At 42.5% G+C, this 17,361-nt stretch overlaps 1 pseudogene; it reads left to right on the forward strand.

Annotated features, from left to right (window-relative positions):
* LOC100344158 (gliomedin pseudogene) overlaps positions 1-17,081 on the forward strand; it is a 63,295-nt pseudogene extending 46,214 nt beyond the window's left edge.
* Positions 17,082-17,361: the final 280 nt, after the last annotated feature.

The following is a 17,361-nucleotide window of genomic DNA, read 5'->3' on the forward strand; positions in this document are numbered from 1 at the left end:
GCTTTCAAACAGTACTTTATACTTTGTGTGTCCGTGTGAGTGCAAATTGTTGAAATATTTACTTAGTATAGAGTAGGTCTTCTGTATATAAAGTTTATTAAAAATGAATCTTAATGAAGATAGACAGAGAGAGCTCCCATCTGTTGGTTCACTCCCCCAAATGCCCATAATGGCTAGGGCTGCACCAGGAACTCAATCAGATCTTCCACGTGGATGGCAGGGACCAAACTACTAGAATCATCATCACCTGCTTCCTTCCAAGGTCCACATTAGTACAAAGCTAGACTCAGGATGTGGAGTTGGGACTTAATTCCAGGTACTCATTTCAACAAGAGATGAACCAACACTTTAACCACTAGACCAAACACCAGCTCCTATTTTCCCTTTTCTTGAAATAAATGTAAATAATTATATATGCCTTACACACTGCCCAATATTAATGTTAGATACCATGTTAAAAGGTTTTGACTAATAAAGTATTACATCATCATTATCATTATGTATTTATTCATTATCAACTACAATTAAAACAGTATGATATATGTTTATCAGGGAATGGGAGCCAGCATACCAAAAGAAAAAAAAATTAGTAAAACCAGGAAAATATCTTCACTACCCAGGCAATAAGATTGAGACTAGATGAATAACATATGTGCTTTACAGATATATGTACAAATACTAACATTTGCCTTAATAAAGCCAAGCACTTAGTAAAGATTACAGCTGGAATAAATTATTAGATAGTGCTGAGTTTGGGGAGATTATTTAATGAGGATACAAAGTGCCAAGAACATCTACTGAAAAGAAATATGAAAAAAGAACTATAAAAAAAGAAAAAAAGAAATGTGATTCTTGTGATAGAAAGGTGAGGTAGTGGGAGAAAAGTAGGAATAATAAGGAAAAAATACTTAAAGTTTTAACTAGAAATATAACTAAAACATTTGAAATAATGGGCATGTCATCCTTCTTTGTTGAGGAAGATAAATCCAGCCTTGGCCATGTTTTTATTTAGCTTAACAAAGGGCAGGACCTTAGATAGATCATAGATAGTTTTATTATATTGCTAGTTACTATAGTACTCTTTCAGAATCACAGAATGCGTTAGATCATTGAATTAGAAGAGAAGAAAAATTTTTCTATATTCTAAAAATGGTCATCTTTTAAAAATTTCTGAAATATCTGAAGAAAGTGAAATGAGATTCAATTAATTTTTATCTGTAACTTCCTAGTAATGTAGGGTGGGGTCAACAGATAGATCATTACAGAGACTTTTCTTTCCTCTTACTCCGTTTATAAACACTGAGCCTCTGCCCTTCCCCTGGGCTAGAAGAGTTTATTCAGATAGCTCACCATTGCCCTCCCATCTATTGTCAACTCCTCTTTCTGGCCATGCTCTTTCCCTCCAGATGTCTGTTTTAGCTTCCAGCTTATTATTTCTTTTGCACTGCCCATACTACCCCTTGCTTTTCAAAATCAATTGCCAATGCAAAAGAAAAATTCTTCCAAACCTGATCATAGCACTTCCTACCTGAAACAAGTTAACAACTTCTTTATAGGAAGATATGAATGCTCTTAATAAAATGCTTAAGCAATTTTCAGATAAACTCTAATGGAGTTAAAATTTCTTCTAGGAAAGACAGGTTGGGTAAGAATGAATATGAATCCAACCAGAAAGTTTTTGGTGATTGTCGCTCCCCGTCTTCGTGGAGGAACGACACAGGACCCTGCGCTGTTCTTTTGTCTGCTCGGCCCTCCCCGGGTTTGCTGCTGGTTCTTCCTGGGTTGGCTACCATCCCTTCCACCTCCGTGGAAGGGCGGTTCCCCCTGGCCACTTTCCCCACTTCCGCAGGGGAGCGGCACACCGCCGGCCGGCTCTCTCGGGGGCTGCACAGGTGTTCCTTCAGATAGATGTTCCCGGTGCATGTTGTCTCTCTCCTCCTTTATAGTCCTCCTCCGCCAATCCCAACTCGGCTGCCCACACGCCGAGTATGCTGCTCTCCTCCAATCAGGAGCAGGATCAGCTCCTGGAGGTCATCACTCAAGTTGGCAAGAGGCAGCTGCGTAGAAGCTGTTTTCTTCTCTCCCAGCGCCATATTGTGGGAGAGCAGATGCATAGAATAAGTCTTAATTCCAGTAACTTAGTCCAGTCCGGGTTGCTCCCCACAGGTGATGATCCCAGTTTCTTTGGAAACATAAAGCAGAAACCAGACTCTAATGGGTTGAGGAATGCAGGAGAAGCAAGGAATTCAAGATCATGAATGTGAGTGACTGTTTTAAGAAGCTTGACTGGGAAAGGCAAGAGAAAGAGAAGGTTGCAGTTTGTTTTCACAGATGATGAAGTTAATCATGTTTTTATCTGGAAGGAAAAGAGAATTGTAACTAGATGTTGGCTTTCCATTTCTGAATGAAAATATTTACTTCTTACTACAAATGAGATAATGTGCTCTGATTTTCTTTCACTTTAGAATAGGTAAATATTGGGGATTTAGGAATAGAGAAAAACTTTCTAGCACTAGAGAGGAAATGTAGTTTAGGGCATGGACACCCAAATTCACCTGCACACTAGACTCAGATAAGGATCTTGATAAAAGTAAAAATCTTAGAGCCTGATGCCAGACACTCTATCTCATAATCTCTAAGTAAAGTCTTAGAAATCTTAGCCGGCGCCGTGGCTCAATAGGCTAATCCTCCACCTTGCGGCGCCGGCACACCGGGTTCTAGTCCCGGTTGGGGCGCCGGATTCTGTCCCGGTTGCCCCTCTTCCAGGCCAGCTCTCTGCTATGGCCAGGGAGTGCAGTGGAGGATGGCCCAGGTGCTTGGGCCCTGCACCCCATGGGAGACCAGGAAAAGCACCTGGCTCCTGGCTCCTGCCAGGATCAGCGCAGTGCGCCGGCTGCAGCGGCGGCCATTGGAGGGTGAACCAGCGGCAAAGGAAGACCTTTCTCTCTCTGTCTCTCTCTCTCACTGTCCACTCTGCCTGTCAAAAAAAAAAAAAAAAAAAAAAAAAAAAAAAAAGTCTTAGAAATCTTAGTATCAATAAATATCGGTTGGGAAACAAGGGTACAGACTTTGTCATCAGAAAGACCTGGAATTTAAACTCTTCTCCAACACTACATGGCCTTGCATAAATTATTCTCTCTCCCTCAGTGGTTATTGTACGGACAAAACTATACATGTGAAGTATCTATTACATATAAATGTTCAATTCACAGTTAATGTTCTGATTTAAAAAAAAAAAAAAACTCATTCCCCAGTTGACTGCCAGTAAAAGCCTAGTAATCTTACACCAGTTAGTTTTTAATATAGCTAGTCTAAGGTTTACAGAACCATTCTCTTTTCCTATAAAATAGACCTACTGGGAGTAAATCTTTGAATGGGCCTATTAGGGGCCTTTTGCCCTTGTAGCAAGCTTGATATAAAATTTTTATGTTGTTCCAAACTTTTTTTATAAAATTTCTTTATCATAACCTTTTCTGTCTCTTGAATTTTTCTAACCCCTGGGTTTTGTTCACTTCCTAGCACTAATGGTTTTCCTTTAGCATCAGCCTGTATGTTGTTGCTTTACTGCCATATAATAGTCTCCAAATGGCTAACCCAGCTGGGAAGACAGAACTGCACAAGCTGTTATTAGAAGAGAATGGTGAATTTGAGAAGTACTGCATTGTCCTCTCAGGGATGACAATCAAGACCAGGGATTATGACTTGAACACTAAAGCAACAAATAGAAAACTTCCAGGAATCCAGATGCTAGAAACCAGCATAAGCCAGAAAGAGAGAAGATATGTAGATAGGATCTTTTTAAAAGGCTAGAATATCATTAAACACACAACAGGGAATTGAGCAAAGCCTTCATAGAGAGCAAAGTAGAGTGCACAAAAGTGAAAATAAAAGATCAGAGTTGAGCAAGTAGAGTTAATTGGATCAATGGGATATTGCTGGCCTGAGGCCACCTTGTTGAATTTAAAGGAGCCTCCCCTAGGAACACTAACAAAGGAGTGTAAAGCTTGAGGGTGTTTTTGAATGCTAGTAAATGACCTGGATTTTTGGCTTTGATTTTCCTGCTTCCACTTCTGTTTATTTCCATAGTTGAAACATCTGCATTCCTTTATTTTCATTTAATAAAAGAATTACTTTGGTCACTTGTCAGTCTAACCTTCATTTTGAAGAAACTATGATTTAATAGAGTCAGTCTTGGGTTGTTAGTTACAGAGATAAGGCAAGGCATATCACAGCAATAATTAGGGACCTACTCCAAGCCCAGCCACTGCTATCTCTAACCTGCACTACTGCAATAGCCTAGGAAGTGTTATGCAAAAGGAAGAAAGGAACCATCTGCTTTTAGTCTGAGACAACCTGAGAACCTTGCATGAAAATGAAAATTATTTACTTCAGCTCAAATTTTTTCACAGCAAGACTTCTTAATGAAAGAAGTTTTTGTTTTGTTTTTGTTTTGCATTCTACAATACACCGTTTAACTCTTTACAGACCTGTGCGTTGAGTAGTACTATTGTGGATCTCACTGCTTCCACTCTCACCCATTTATACATATGAGGGTACTTCAAAAAGTTTGTAGAAAATGAAATTAAAACTATAAGTTTATAAGTTTATTTTGGTCTAAAAAATTTCTTCCACAACAAAGAGAAATTGAAAGAATTTGTAACTACTCCCCCATCTCTACAAAAGATGCTCAAGGATGTGCTACACACAGAAATACAGAAACAGGAGCATCACTACAAAAGAAGATGAACTCAGAAAAGGACCCAGTAAAAGTACAAAGAAAACCCAAATACAAAATAGGACTATTTATAGAAACATGGCAGCACAAAGTTGGTACTTAACAACCATCACCCTGAATGTAAATGGTCTCAACTCCCAAGTTTAGACAGACAGGCTGAATGGATTAAAAAACGAAACCCATATTATCTTCTGCCTACAAGAAACACATCTTTTCAACAAAGTTGCATACAGACTGAAAGTGAAAGGATGGAAAAAGGTAATCCATGGTAACAGAAACCAAAAAAGACCTGGTATAGCCATCCTAATATCAGACAAAATAGATTTTAAAACAAAAACTATTAAAAGAAACAAAGAAGGACACTATATAATGATTAAAGGATCAGTTCAACAGCAAGATGTGACTATTATAAATGTATATGCACCTAATTACAGGGTACCTGGCTATCTAAAAACAATGTTAATGGATTTAAAGGGAGAGATAGACTCCAATACAATGGAAATGGGGGACTTCAATACCCCACTTTCAGCAATGGACACGTCAACCAGAAAATAAGCAAGGAAACAACAGAGTTAATTAACACTATGGACTAAATGGACATAACAGATATTTACAGAACTTTTCATCCTACAGTTGCAGAATACATATTCTTCTTATTGTATGGAACTCTCTCTAGGAAATAACATATGCTAGGCCATAGAACAATTCTGAGCAAATAAAAATCATGCCATGCATCTTCTCAGACCACAATAGAATGAAGCAGGAAATCAAGAACTCAAGAATCTCTAGGACATATGTAAATACATGGAGATTGAACAACAAACTCCTGAATAAACAGTGGGTCATTAAAGAAATCAAAGTAGAAATCAAAAAATTCCTGAAAACAAATGAAGACAATAATACAACATATCAAAACTTATGAGAGAGACTGAAGCTGTGGCATAGTGGATAAAGCTACCACCTACCTCCAGTGCCGGCAACGCACGTTCAGCAGTTCAAGTAGCATTTGCTCCACTTCTGATCCAGCTCTCTCCTATGGCCCAGAAAAGCAATAGAAGATGGCCCAAGTCCTTGGGGCCCTGCACCTGCATGGAAGAACTGAAAGAAGATCCTGGCTCCTGGCTTCTGTATGGTGCAGCTCCAGCTATTGCAGTCAATTGGGGAGTTAACCAGCTGATGGAAGACCTCTCCCTCTGTTTCTGCCTCTCCTTCTCTCTCTGTGTAACTCTAACTTTCAAATAAATAAATGAATCTTTTAAAAAAAAAACTCATGGGATATAGCAAAAGCAATGCTAAGAAGAAAGTATATAGCAATGGGTGCCTATTTCAAGAAATTGGAAAGGCACCAAATAAATGAACTATCAACACAATTCAAGGACCTAGAAAAGCAAAAGCAAACCAAACCCAAAACTAGTAGGAGTAAAGAAATATTTAAAATTAGAGAAGAAATCAACAAAATTGAAACCAAAATACAATATAAAAAATCAGCAAAATGAAGAGCTGTTTTTTTGAAAAAATACACAAAATTGACACACCATTAGCCCAACTAAACAAAAAAGAGAGAGAAAGACCTAAATCAATAAAATGTAAACTGGGAATGTAAACTGGTAAAACCACTGTGGAAGCCAGTTTGGAGATACTGCAGATATCTGAATATTGTCCTACTGTAGAACTTAGCCATCCCACCACTGGGAATTTACACAAGGGAAATGAAATCAGCAAATACAAGAGTTACATGCACCCCCATGTTTATTGCAGCTCAATTCTCAACAGCTAAGACTTGGACTCAACCTAATGTCCATCAACTGAAGACTGATAAAAGAAATTATGAAATAGATATGTACCCTCTGGAATACTAAACAGAGGTAAAAAAATGAAATCCTGTCATTTGCAACTAAATGGATGAATCTGGAAAACATCATACTTAGTGAAATATGACAGTCCCAAAGGGACAAATAGCATATATTCTCAATGATCTGTGATAATTAACAGAGCACCTAAAAGGAATCCTGTATAAGTGTTATTGACACTTTGAGAAACAGTAACTTTAAGAGCCCTTTTCTTGACTGTTGAGGATCAGTTTTTTGTTTGTTTGTTTTCCTTCTTAATACCATTGGTTGAATTCTTTACCTAACAGAGAACTAATTATATGTGTATAGTCAATTGAAAATAGATCCCAGTAAAAAATAAGAATGGGAATAAGAGAGGGAGGTGGAAGAGTGGTGGGAGTATGGGTAACTGTAAAGCTGTATAGTTATGCATACATGCTACAGACTTACTACTAAGGGTAAAGTTTAAAAACTTCCCATGGGACTCCAAATTCCATTAACCTAGGTGATAATAATGCCATCTTAAGTGTTAAAGTGATCATATTAAGTGTGTAATTGATCATATAAATAAGATCAAGTGTCTATTAATAACAACAGATAGAATTAGAAAGGAGAGAATGTCACAACATGGGAAGCAGTCCACAGAGCAGACTCATAGAATGACAATCACATTAAATAGCACTCTGGGGGCTGGCGCTGTAGTGCAGAGGGTTAATGCCCTGGCCTGAAGCACCGACATCCAGTATAGGCACTGGTTTGAGCCCTGGCAGCCCCACTTCCAATCCGGCTCTCTGCTGTGGCCTAGGAAAGCAGTAGAGGATGGCCCAGGTCTTGGGCCCCTGCACCCATGTGGGAGACCTGGAAGAAGCCCCTGGCTCCTGGCTTTGGATCAGCGCAGCTCTGGTCATTGAGGCCAATTGGGGAGTGAAACAGCGGATGGAGGATCTCTCTCTCTCTCTCTCTCTCTCTCTCTCTCGGCCTCTCCTCTCTGTGTAACTCTGACTTTCAAATGAATAAATATTTTAAAAAAATAGCACTCTGGGGGCCTGTGCTGTAGCACAGCGGGTTAACGCCCTGACCTGAAGCACCAGCAGCCCATATGGGCGCTGGTTCTAGTCCCAGCTGCTCCTCTTCCGATCCAACTCTCTGCTATGCCCTGGGATGGCAGTGGAGGATGGCCCAGGTCCTTGAGTCCCTGCATCCACACAGAAGACCCAGAAGAAGCTCCTGACTCCTGGCTTTGGATCAGCACAGCTCCAGTCTTTGCAGACATCTGGGACCATCTGGGAAGTGAACCAGCAGATGGAAGTCCTTGGGCCCCTGCACCCACAAGGGAGACCCAGAAGCAGGTCCTGGCTCCTGGCTTTGGATTGGCACAGCTCTGGCTGTTGTGGCCAACTGGGGAGTGAACCAGCGGATGGAAGACCTTTCTCTTTCCCTCTCTCTCTCTCTCTGTGTGTGTGTAACTCTGAATTTCAAATAAATAAATCAGTCTTTAAAAAAAAAAAAACAAAGTTAATTGAAAATGCATCTTAATGTAGAATGGGACCGGGAATGGGAGAGGAAGGAGGGAATGGGATGGGAGTGGGGGTGAGAAGATGGCAATGCTGGGAAGAATCATGATATTCCTAAGGTTGTACTTATGAAATTTGTACTCATTAAATAAAAGGTTTATAAAAAATAAAATAAAGAACACTGACAGTTACAGAAGACAGTGAGAAAACAGTCATCTATAAGCCAATGAGAAAGGCTGGAGAAGAAACCAATCCTGCTGGCAGTTAGATCTGGACTTCCAGCCTCGAGAACTCTGAGAATATAGACCTTTGTTGTTTAAGCCACCCAGTCTATGGCACTTTGTTATGGCAGCCCTATCAAATGCATGTAATGTATATTAACATATCCCCTGACTTGCTTCAAGTATTACACTCTAATTATTCTTTCCCTCTGATATCTTATTTTTAAATTTTTCTTCTAAGGGTGTGTTTATGTAGCCACCTCAACTCTTTTTTGGAATCCATGAATCTTCTGAAGCTTAAGTCTGTTTAATAATTACTTAATCCTGCTGGATTTTGATCTTAACTGTTTCTCTTTCTAAGTGCTCATATGCCAAATGGCTAATGATTCATTCAGGAAAGTCGTAAGGAATCAGAATCAGGCTGGGAAGGTGGAAAGCATCTAAGGGGCTGCGCTATGGCATAGCGGGTGAAGCCACCACTCACAGCGCTGGCATCCCTTATGGGTGCCAGTTCAAGTCCCGACTGCTCCACTTCCAATCCAGCTCTCTGCTAAGGCCTGGGAAAGCAGTAAAAGATGGCCCAAGTTCTTGGGCACCTGCACCCACGTAGGAGATCAGGAAGAATCTCCTGGCCCTGGCTTTAGATTAGCCTAACCCTGGCTGTTTTGCCATTTGAGGAGTAAAGCAGTGCGTGGGAGGTATCTGTATCTCCCTCCCTCCCTCCCTCTCTCTCTCTCTCTCTCTCTCTGTAACTCTCCCTTTCAAATAAATATTAAGAAAGAAAAGAAAGCATCTAAGAGTATGGATCAAGGCAACTGGAATTGACTTTAGGACCAAAGACTTGAGGAGTGATCTGGATTTTGGGTTCTACTGTTAACAAAATTGACCAATGAAGTGTTTAAGACATCCAGGCTGCATGGTTTTAAGTGAACATTTCTAATGTGTCAAGCATATTGCTAAGCACACAGTTATTTAATTTAATTCATAGGTAGATACTAGTATCTAATTCATTTAATTCAGAGGTAGATACTAGTATATTCATTGTTGGGATGGTAGAACTGAAACACTGAAAAAGTACAGTAGCTTTTTTGAGATCACACATCCAATAAGTGACAGACCTTGCTTTGAAAACCAACAGTCTACAGGGCCGGCACTGTGGCATAGCAGGTAAAGCCGTCCCAGCAGTGCCTGGCATCCCATATTGGCACCCATTGGAGTCCCAGCTGCTCTACTTTGGATCCAGCTCTCTGCTATGGCCTGGGAAAGCAATGGAAAATGGCCCAAGTGCTTGGGCCCTTGCACCCATGTGGGAGACCTGGAGGAAGCTCCTGGCTGCTGCTTTCAGATTGGCATAGCTCAGGCCATTGTGGCCATCCAGGGAACGAATCAGCAAATGGAAGACCTCTCTCTCTCTCTCTCTCTCCCTTTCTCTCTCTCTCTCTCTTTCTGCCTCAGCTTCTCTGTAACTGCCTTTCAAGTAAAAAAAGTAAATCTTTAAAAAAAGAAAGAAAGAAAACCAACAGTCTGACTCCAGAGTCCCTGCTCTCAACTGCTGGACTACACTGCAAATTGAGCTCACAGTCAATTCATTTAAACAAATACTGAAAAATTACTGTACATAAACATTGCCCAGGAGATCCTAAAAATACAGACATGAAAATAATATAATTTTGCCCTCAAAAAGCTCTTGGTCTTACTAGGCCAGGCCAATAGCCACACAAATAAACAAATTGTAATACTGTGTAATAGAACAATGAAGAAAAAGAACAAGTTCAAATTTTAGAAACACTATAGTGGAGGAAATGATTCCTGTATTCTAGGGACAGTTTCCCAGGGAGGCTAACCTCTGATCTTCCGATGCAAGAGCTGACATTTGTTATGTAGCTAAAAATATAAAAGGGGAGATTCCAGGCAAAGAGCACAGTATGTACAACTAGTGTGTTTGGTTAAAGATCAATTAAATGATGTGATCTGCTAATTCTGGAGATAAAACAAAAGACAGATGACAGAAAAGAAGGTGTATTGCTATGATGCTTTCCTGGGTATCTTTGTTTTTTATATTTTTGGGTTTTTTAATATTTTATTTATTTATTTGAGAAGTAGAGTTTTTGACCAAGAAAAGGACAGACAGAAAGATAGATCTTCCATCTACTGATGACCACAACGGCCAGAGCTGAGCCAATTAGAAGCCAGGAGCTTCTTCCAGGTCTTCCACGCAGGTGCAGGGACCCAATAACTTGGGCCATCTTCACTGCTTTCCCAGGCCATAAGCAGAGAGCTGGATTGGAAGAGGAGCAGCTGGGACTCGAACCAGTGCCCATATGGGATGCCGATACCACAGACAGAAGCTTAGCCTACCACACCGTCAGTGCTGCCTTCCCAAACCGGTGTCTTTCTAACTTCACACTTTCCCAATTTTAATCATAACTTCTCTTCCATTTGGGTCCATGGTATGCTTTAATCCACCTGGAGCTATAGCTAATTTCATTTTTAGTTAATTGTATTCAACTCTTCTTATTGCCTGACTGGACTCTGCATTCCTTTTGCATTTATGAAGTCAATAGTATAGCTATTTAATGCACAGATATGAACAAGTAATTACTGTTCACAGAGACAGGGTGATCAAAGAGATAGGTACCTAGAACTGTGGTAGCAAAAGCCAGCGCATATTTTTATCCTGTTGAGTAGGAAGTAACTGAGTACTGAAGGATGAGACAGTATTCCAAGCAGGGGAAATAGCATGTATAAAGGTACAAAGACTTGGAGCAGAGCTTTTATTGGAAACAGGAACTAACTTAACTGGAGTGTAAAATGAACCTAGGAAAATGGTGAGAAATTAATCTGGCCAGATGAGCAAAAACCCCAAAAGAGGGTTGTGTACTCCATATCAAGGAATTTGAATTTTATTTGTTGAGTAATTGGGAGTCACTGAAGAGTTTTAAGAAGCTGTGTGACATGATTAGAGTTTCATTTTAGAAATTGTCACTGGCAGCAGTGAGGGGATGAATTCAAAGCAGAGATATCTGTCAAAAGACTACTGCAGGAGCCAGCACAGTGGCTCACTTGGTTAATCCTCTGCCTGCAGTGCTGGCATCCCGTATGGGCACCGAGTTCTAGTCCCAGGTGCTCCTCTTCCAGGCCAGCTCTCTGCTGTGGCCCAAGAGGGCAGTGGAGGACGGCCCAAGTGCTTGGGCCCCTGCACCCGCATGGGAGACCAGGAGGAGGCTAATCCTCCGCCTGTGGCACCACCATCCCTTATGAGCACCGCTTCTAGATCCGGTTGCTCCTCTTCCCGGTTGCTCCTCTTCCAGTCCAGCTCTCTGCTGTGGCCCAGGAGGGCAGTGGAGGATGGCCCAAGTGCTTGGGCCCCTGCACCTGCATGGGAGACCCGGAAGAAGCACCTGGCTCTTGGCTTCGGATCGGCACAGCGCTGGCCATGGCAGCCATTTGGGGAGTGAACTAATGGAAAAAGGAAGACCTTTCTCTCTGACTCTCTCTCTCTCTCACTGTGTATAATTCTACCTGTAAAAAAAAAAAAAAAAAAAGACTACTTCAAAAGACAAGTTGAAGGACAGTTTGGCAACATCTGTCCACACTAAAAATCTGCATATCTTTTGACTCAGCAATTCCACTTGGAAAAATGTATCCTATGGGTACACTTACACAAGTATAAAAGGTTACATACAAGGTAATTCATAGCTTATAAATGTTCATCAACAGTATATCTATAAAATGGAATACTGTAAAACTATTAAAAACCATTTTATGCATTGACAGAAAATGATATCCAATAGTTATTGCTAATTTTTAATTGCAGAATAACATACAGCATATCCTACCATTTAAATAGAAAAGAACAAGCAAAAGTATTTTTACTTTAATAAGCACGCATACATGAGAGAACAACATATACATAAAATATGTCTCTAAAGAGACACTAGAAACTGATAACATTAATAGCCTCCAGGGAAGTGAACTGGGTGGCTCAAATAGAGGGTTCAGAATGAACATTTCACTAGAGTTTTTTTTTTTTTTTAAAGATTTACTTATTTATTTGTTTGAAAGGAAGAATGGCAGAGAAAGGGGGAAGACAGTAAGAGAGACCTTCCATCAAATGGCTGATTCCCAAAAATGCCCACAACAGCTGACAGTAGGTGAGGCTGAAGCCAGGGGCCAGGACCTGGATCCAGGTCTTCCACATGAGTGGCAGGGGTCCAAGTGCTTGGATCATCATCTGCTGCTTTCCCAGCCACATTAGCAAGAAGCTGAATCAGAAGCAGAGCAGTCAGAATTCAAATCAGCACTCAGATATGGGATGCAGATGTTGTGAGCCATAGTTTAATCTCTGTATAACAATGCCCACCCTCAAATTGAAGCTTTTGGTTTTAGAATCATGTGAGTGCCGGTGCCGTGGCTCAATAGGCTAATCCTCCACCTGCGGCGCAGGCACACCGGGTTCTAGTCCCGGTCGGGGCGCCGGATTCTTTCCCGGTTGCCCCTCTTCCAGGCCAGCTCTCTGCTATGGCCCGGGAGTGCAGTGGAGGATGGCCCAGGTCCTTGGGCCCTACACCCGCATGGGAGACCAGGAGAAGCACCTGGCTCCTGGCTTCGGATCAGCGAGGTGCGCCAGCCGCAGCGCACAGGCAGCAATGGCCACTGGGGGGTGAACCAACAGAAAAGGAAGAACTCTCTCTCGCTCGCTCGCTCGCTCGCTGTCCACTCTGTCTGTCAAAAAAAAAAAAAAAAAGGAATCATGTGAGTATATTATCCATTCCTAAATAAATTATCTAATTGCAAATTTAAGGCAGGAAAATCCAAGTGAAAATAAGGAGAGATTCTGAATCAAAACAGAAGCAGGCATAGATAGAAAAAAACAAAAGGAAAGAATAGGGAAAAAAACATTAAGCACACAGAAACAAAAGAACTCCATGACTCTTCAAAGTGGCAGGTAAAAGAGAAGAGCTTATAAAAGACCACAGATTTCTCACCTGAGTGACCATATTGGTGTCACTTACCAAGATGAATAAAGATTTAAGGAAAAGAAAATGAGTGTCATTCTGGACATGCATTCTTTGAAGTGTTGTGGGTCCACATATGCAACAACTACTCGATAATTTATTCAGTCAACCATGCAAGACAGTGACAGCATAAACATGGTGGGCAAGTATATCTGAAAGGGAGATACTGGGAGGTAAGAGTCTGAACTCTAAAAAAGGAGCCTGGATGAGAGCTATGGCTATAGATATTAGAGAATTAGAACATATGTGTTTGTTGGGCTGGCATTGTGGTGCAGCAGGTTAAGCTGCCACTTGCAAAGTCAGTATCCCATATCAAAAAGCCAGTCCACTTCTAATCCAGCTTCTTGCTGAGGTGCCTGGGAAGATAGCGGAGATGGTCCAAGTATTTGGGTCCCTGGAACCCATGGGGGAGACCAGAATGGAATTCCTAATTGCTGGTTTCAGCCCAGCCCAGACCTGGCTATTTTGACCATTTGGAGAATAAACCAGTTAAAGCAAGATTTCTCTCTCTCTCTCTCTCTCTCTCTCTCTCTCAAATAAATAAATAAATAAATAAATCTTTTTTAATAAATACATTTTAAATATAAAAGGATGTATGTTACGGAATGAACAATCTCCAAAAAAAACAATCATATGTTGATTTCAGACTTCCAGACTCTGGACTATAACAAAAGTAATTTCTTTATGTTAAGATTTATTTGGGTTTTTTTTAAAGATTTATTTATTTAGGGGCCAGTGCTGTGGCATAGCAAGTAAAGCTACTGTCTGTGTTGTCACATCCCATGTGGGCACCAGTTCGAAACCCAGCTGCTCCATTTCCAACCAAGCTCTCTGCTATGGCTTAGGCAAGCAGTGGAAAATGGCCCAAGTGCTTGGGTCCCTGCACCCACATGGGAAACCTGGAAGAAGCTCCTGGCTCCTGGCTTCAGATCAGTCCAGCTCCAGCCGTTGCAGCCATTTGAGAAGCAAGCAAGCGGATGGAAGATTCTCTCTTTCTCTCTCTCTCTCTCTCTCTCTCTCTCTCTCTCTCCCTCCCTCCCTCCCTCCTCTACCTCTGTAACTCTGCCTTTCAAACTTGAAAATCATAGTTATGGGGGTTGTGGGAAGTCAGAGAGAGTGATCTTCCATCTGCTGGTTCACTCTTCAAATGGCTGAAACAGCCAGGGTTGGGCCAAGCTGAGGCCAGGAACCAGGACCTCCATCCAAGTCTCCCACATGGATCGCAGGGGTCCAAGTACTTAAGTCATCTTCTGCTACTTTCCCAGGTATATTAGCAGGGAGCTAATTAGAAATGGACAAGCTGGGACTTGAACTGGCACCCATATGGGATATGGATCACAGCTAGCAGCTTAATCCACTAAGTCACACCACCAACCCCAAACACATTTATTTATTTGAAAGGCAGAATGAGAGAGAGAGAGAGAGAGAGGGAGAGAATCTTCCATCCACTGATTTACTCTCCAAATGGTCACAATGGCTAGGGCTGGACCATACCACAGTCAGGAGCCTGGAACTTGACCCTGTTCTCCCACATGGGTGGCAGGGACCTAAGAACTTAGGCCATCTCCTACTTTCTCAGGCACATTAGCAGGGAGCTGGATCAGAAATAAAGCAGTGGGTTTGAACCTGGGCTGTTGTTGGATGCCAGCATCACAGTGGGCGTCTTAACCCACTACACCACAACAGCAGCCCCGAAAATGGTTTGAGCCACTCAGTTGGGTCAGGCATATGGCAAACTAGTTAAATGCATTTAGGAAACCCACATTCCATAGGAAAGTGCCTGAGTTCTAGACCCAGCTCTGCTTCTGAGTCCAGTTCCCAGCTAATGCACACCATGGGAGGCAACAGGTAATGGCTCAAGTATTTAGGTCCCTGGCACCCATTTAGGAAACCTGGATTGAGTTCTGAGCTGAGGCCCTGCTGCTGAGGGCATCTGGATAGTCAACCAGCAGGTGGAAGATCTCTCTCTCTCTCTGTCTCTCTCACTTTGCCTTTTAAATAAAGTGAAAATAAGCAAATAAAATTTTAAATAAATAAATAAGGAACACTAAGTCACCTATTCTGTGGTAGTTTGTTATGGCAACACTAGCAAGCTAAACCGTGAGCCATGAGCATGACTTCACATCTTTTTAAACACAAATCACAGACATTCCTGAGAAGGATTGCAGCAGAGGCATGGTTATTCAATCTCCACAAACCTAACCATAAAAACCAATAAAGTGAGGCAGGCACATGAGCTAGCAGTTAGGACACTGATTGGGATGCCCACGTCCCATATCCAAATACCCAAGTGCAAGTACCAGCTCAATTTCTGATTTCAGGTTCCTGCCAATGTACATCCTGGAAGGCAGCAGGTGATCTCAATATGGGAGACCTGGATTGAGTTCCTGGTTCCTGACTCCAGCCTGACCCAGCCTTGCCACTGTGAGCATTTTGAAAGTGAACCAGTGAGCCACAGGAAATCCAGGGGAAAAGGGAGAGAGGGGGGACGTCGGTGAGCTGGGCTCGACTGGCAACGAGGCCCCGCCGGGGCAGAAGGGAGCCAAGGGAGATGCGTCCAATGATGTGCTTGTAGCAGGTGCCAAAGGTGACCCAGGCCCAGCCAGCCCACCTGGGCCCCCAGACCCCCCAGGGCCTCCAGGGCCCCCTGGAAGCAAAAGATCCAAAGGCCCTCAGCAGCCAAACCTGTTCAATGGCCAGTGCCCAGGCGAGACATGTGCCATACCCAATGATGACACCTTGGTTGGAAAAGTTGATGAGAAAGTCAATGAGCATCACTCCCCCAAAGCAGAATCAACGATCACCTCCATTGGGAACCCAACACAAGTCTTCAAGGTCAAGGAGAATTTTGGGGCTTGGATACAAGAGTCTGCTATTAAGAACGACAGCTGCATCTGGGTGACCAAACACTTTTCAGGCATCATGGTGATGGAATTCAAAGACCAGACCGTCCTCCTGAACGGCAGCTGCACGATCATTCACCTCCTACTATTTCCATGGCTGCGGCCACACCGTGTACAACAACTCTCTCTACTACCACAAAGGGGGCTCCAACACCATCGTGAGATTCGATTTTGGCAAAGAAACATCTGAAACGCTGAAGCTTAAAAACTCCCGGTATTTTGACTGCAAATACCTTTTCGTCAATTCCAAGACGTACTTCAACCTGGCTATGGACGAACAGGAGCTGTGGGTCATCTACGCTTCGAGCGCGGATGGCTCGAGCTTCCTTGTTGTGCAGCTGGAGGAGAGGACCTTCTCTGTGGCACAGCACATCAATACCACCTACCCAAAGTCCAAGGCAGGCAACGCCTTCATCGCCCACGGGATCCTCTACGTCACAGACACCAAAGACACAAGGATAACGTTCGCCTTCGATCTGTTAGGAGGAAAGCAGATCAACGCCAGCTTTGATGTCAGAACTTCCCAGTCTGTTCTGGCCATGTTAGCCTACAACATGAGAGACCAGCACCTGTACTCCTGGGAAGATGGCCACCTGCCGCTGTACCCAGTGCAGTTCCTGGCGGCTCCGTTCAGCCAATGATGTGCTGCATTCTCTTTTCCTCACTGGATCTCACATGTCTTCTGGGACCGTTTCTGTCCCATCAGGAAAACCTGTCTTTAAAGGTAGCCGGGTTCTTAGAGCTTAATCTCCTATCATGTGCATTCCTGTAGTCAGTGAGCCCCCTGTGAAACCCTAGTGCCCGCAGTGGGGTAGCATCAGGCTGGAAGTTGCAATGGCCCTGGAGCTTCCTCCACATATGAATTGGCCAGATTGCCACCCCTTCCTTGGGCCTTGGTTTCTCCATTGGTAATATTCAGCAGGTGGCCAAGAAAATGGGCACAGTTTTCTCTACCTACAAGAAATTCTGTGGTTTTTGGCTACCGCTACTCTCATAGTTTTTATAGACCAGTTTTCTGTTTTTTGTAGCTGGATGCTAAGTAACTTTACCTGTAAGATCATAGTCCTGTTGCTTCAACAGTGAATTCTGCAGTGCTGTGGGAAAATGCACTGAGCCTTTATGGCTTCTAAGGCACCATGCC

Source organism: Oryctolagus cuniculus, chromosome 5, assembly GCF_964237555.1.
Source record: "Oryctolagus cuniculus chromosome 5, mOryCun1.1, whole genome shotgun sequence".
In the NCBI taxonomy this organism is placed as follows: Eukaryota; Metazoa; Chordata; class Mammalia; order Lagomorpha; family Leporidae; genus Oryctolagus; species Oryctolagus cuniculus.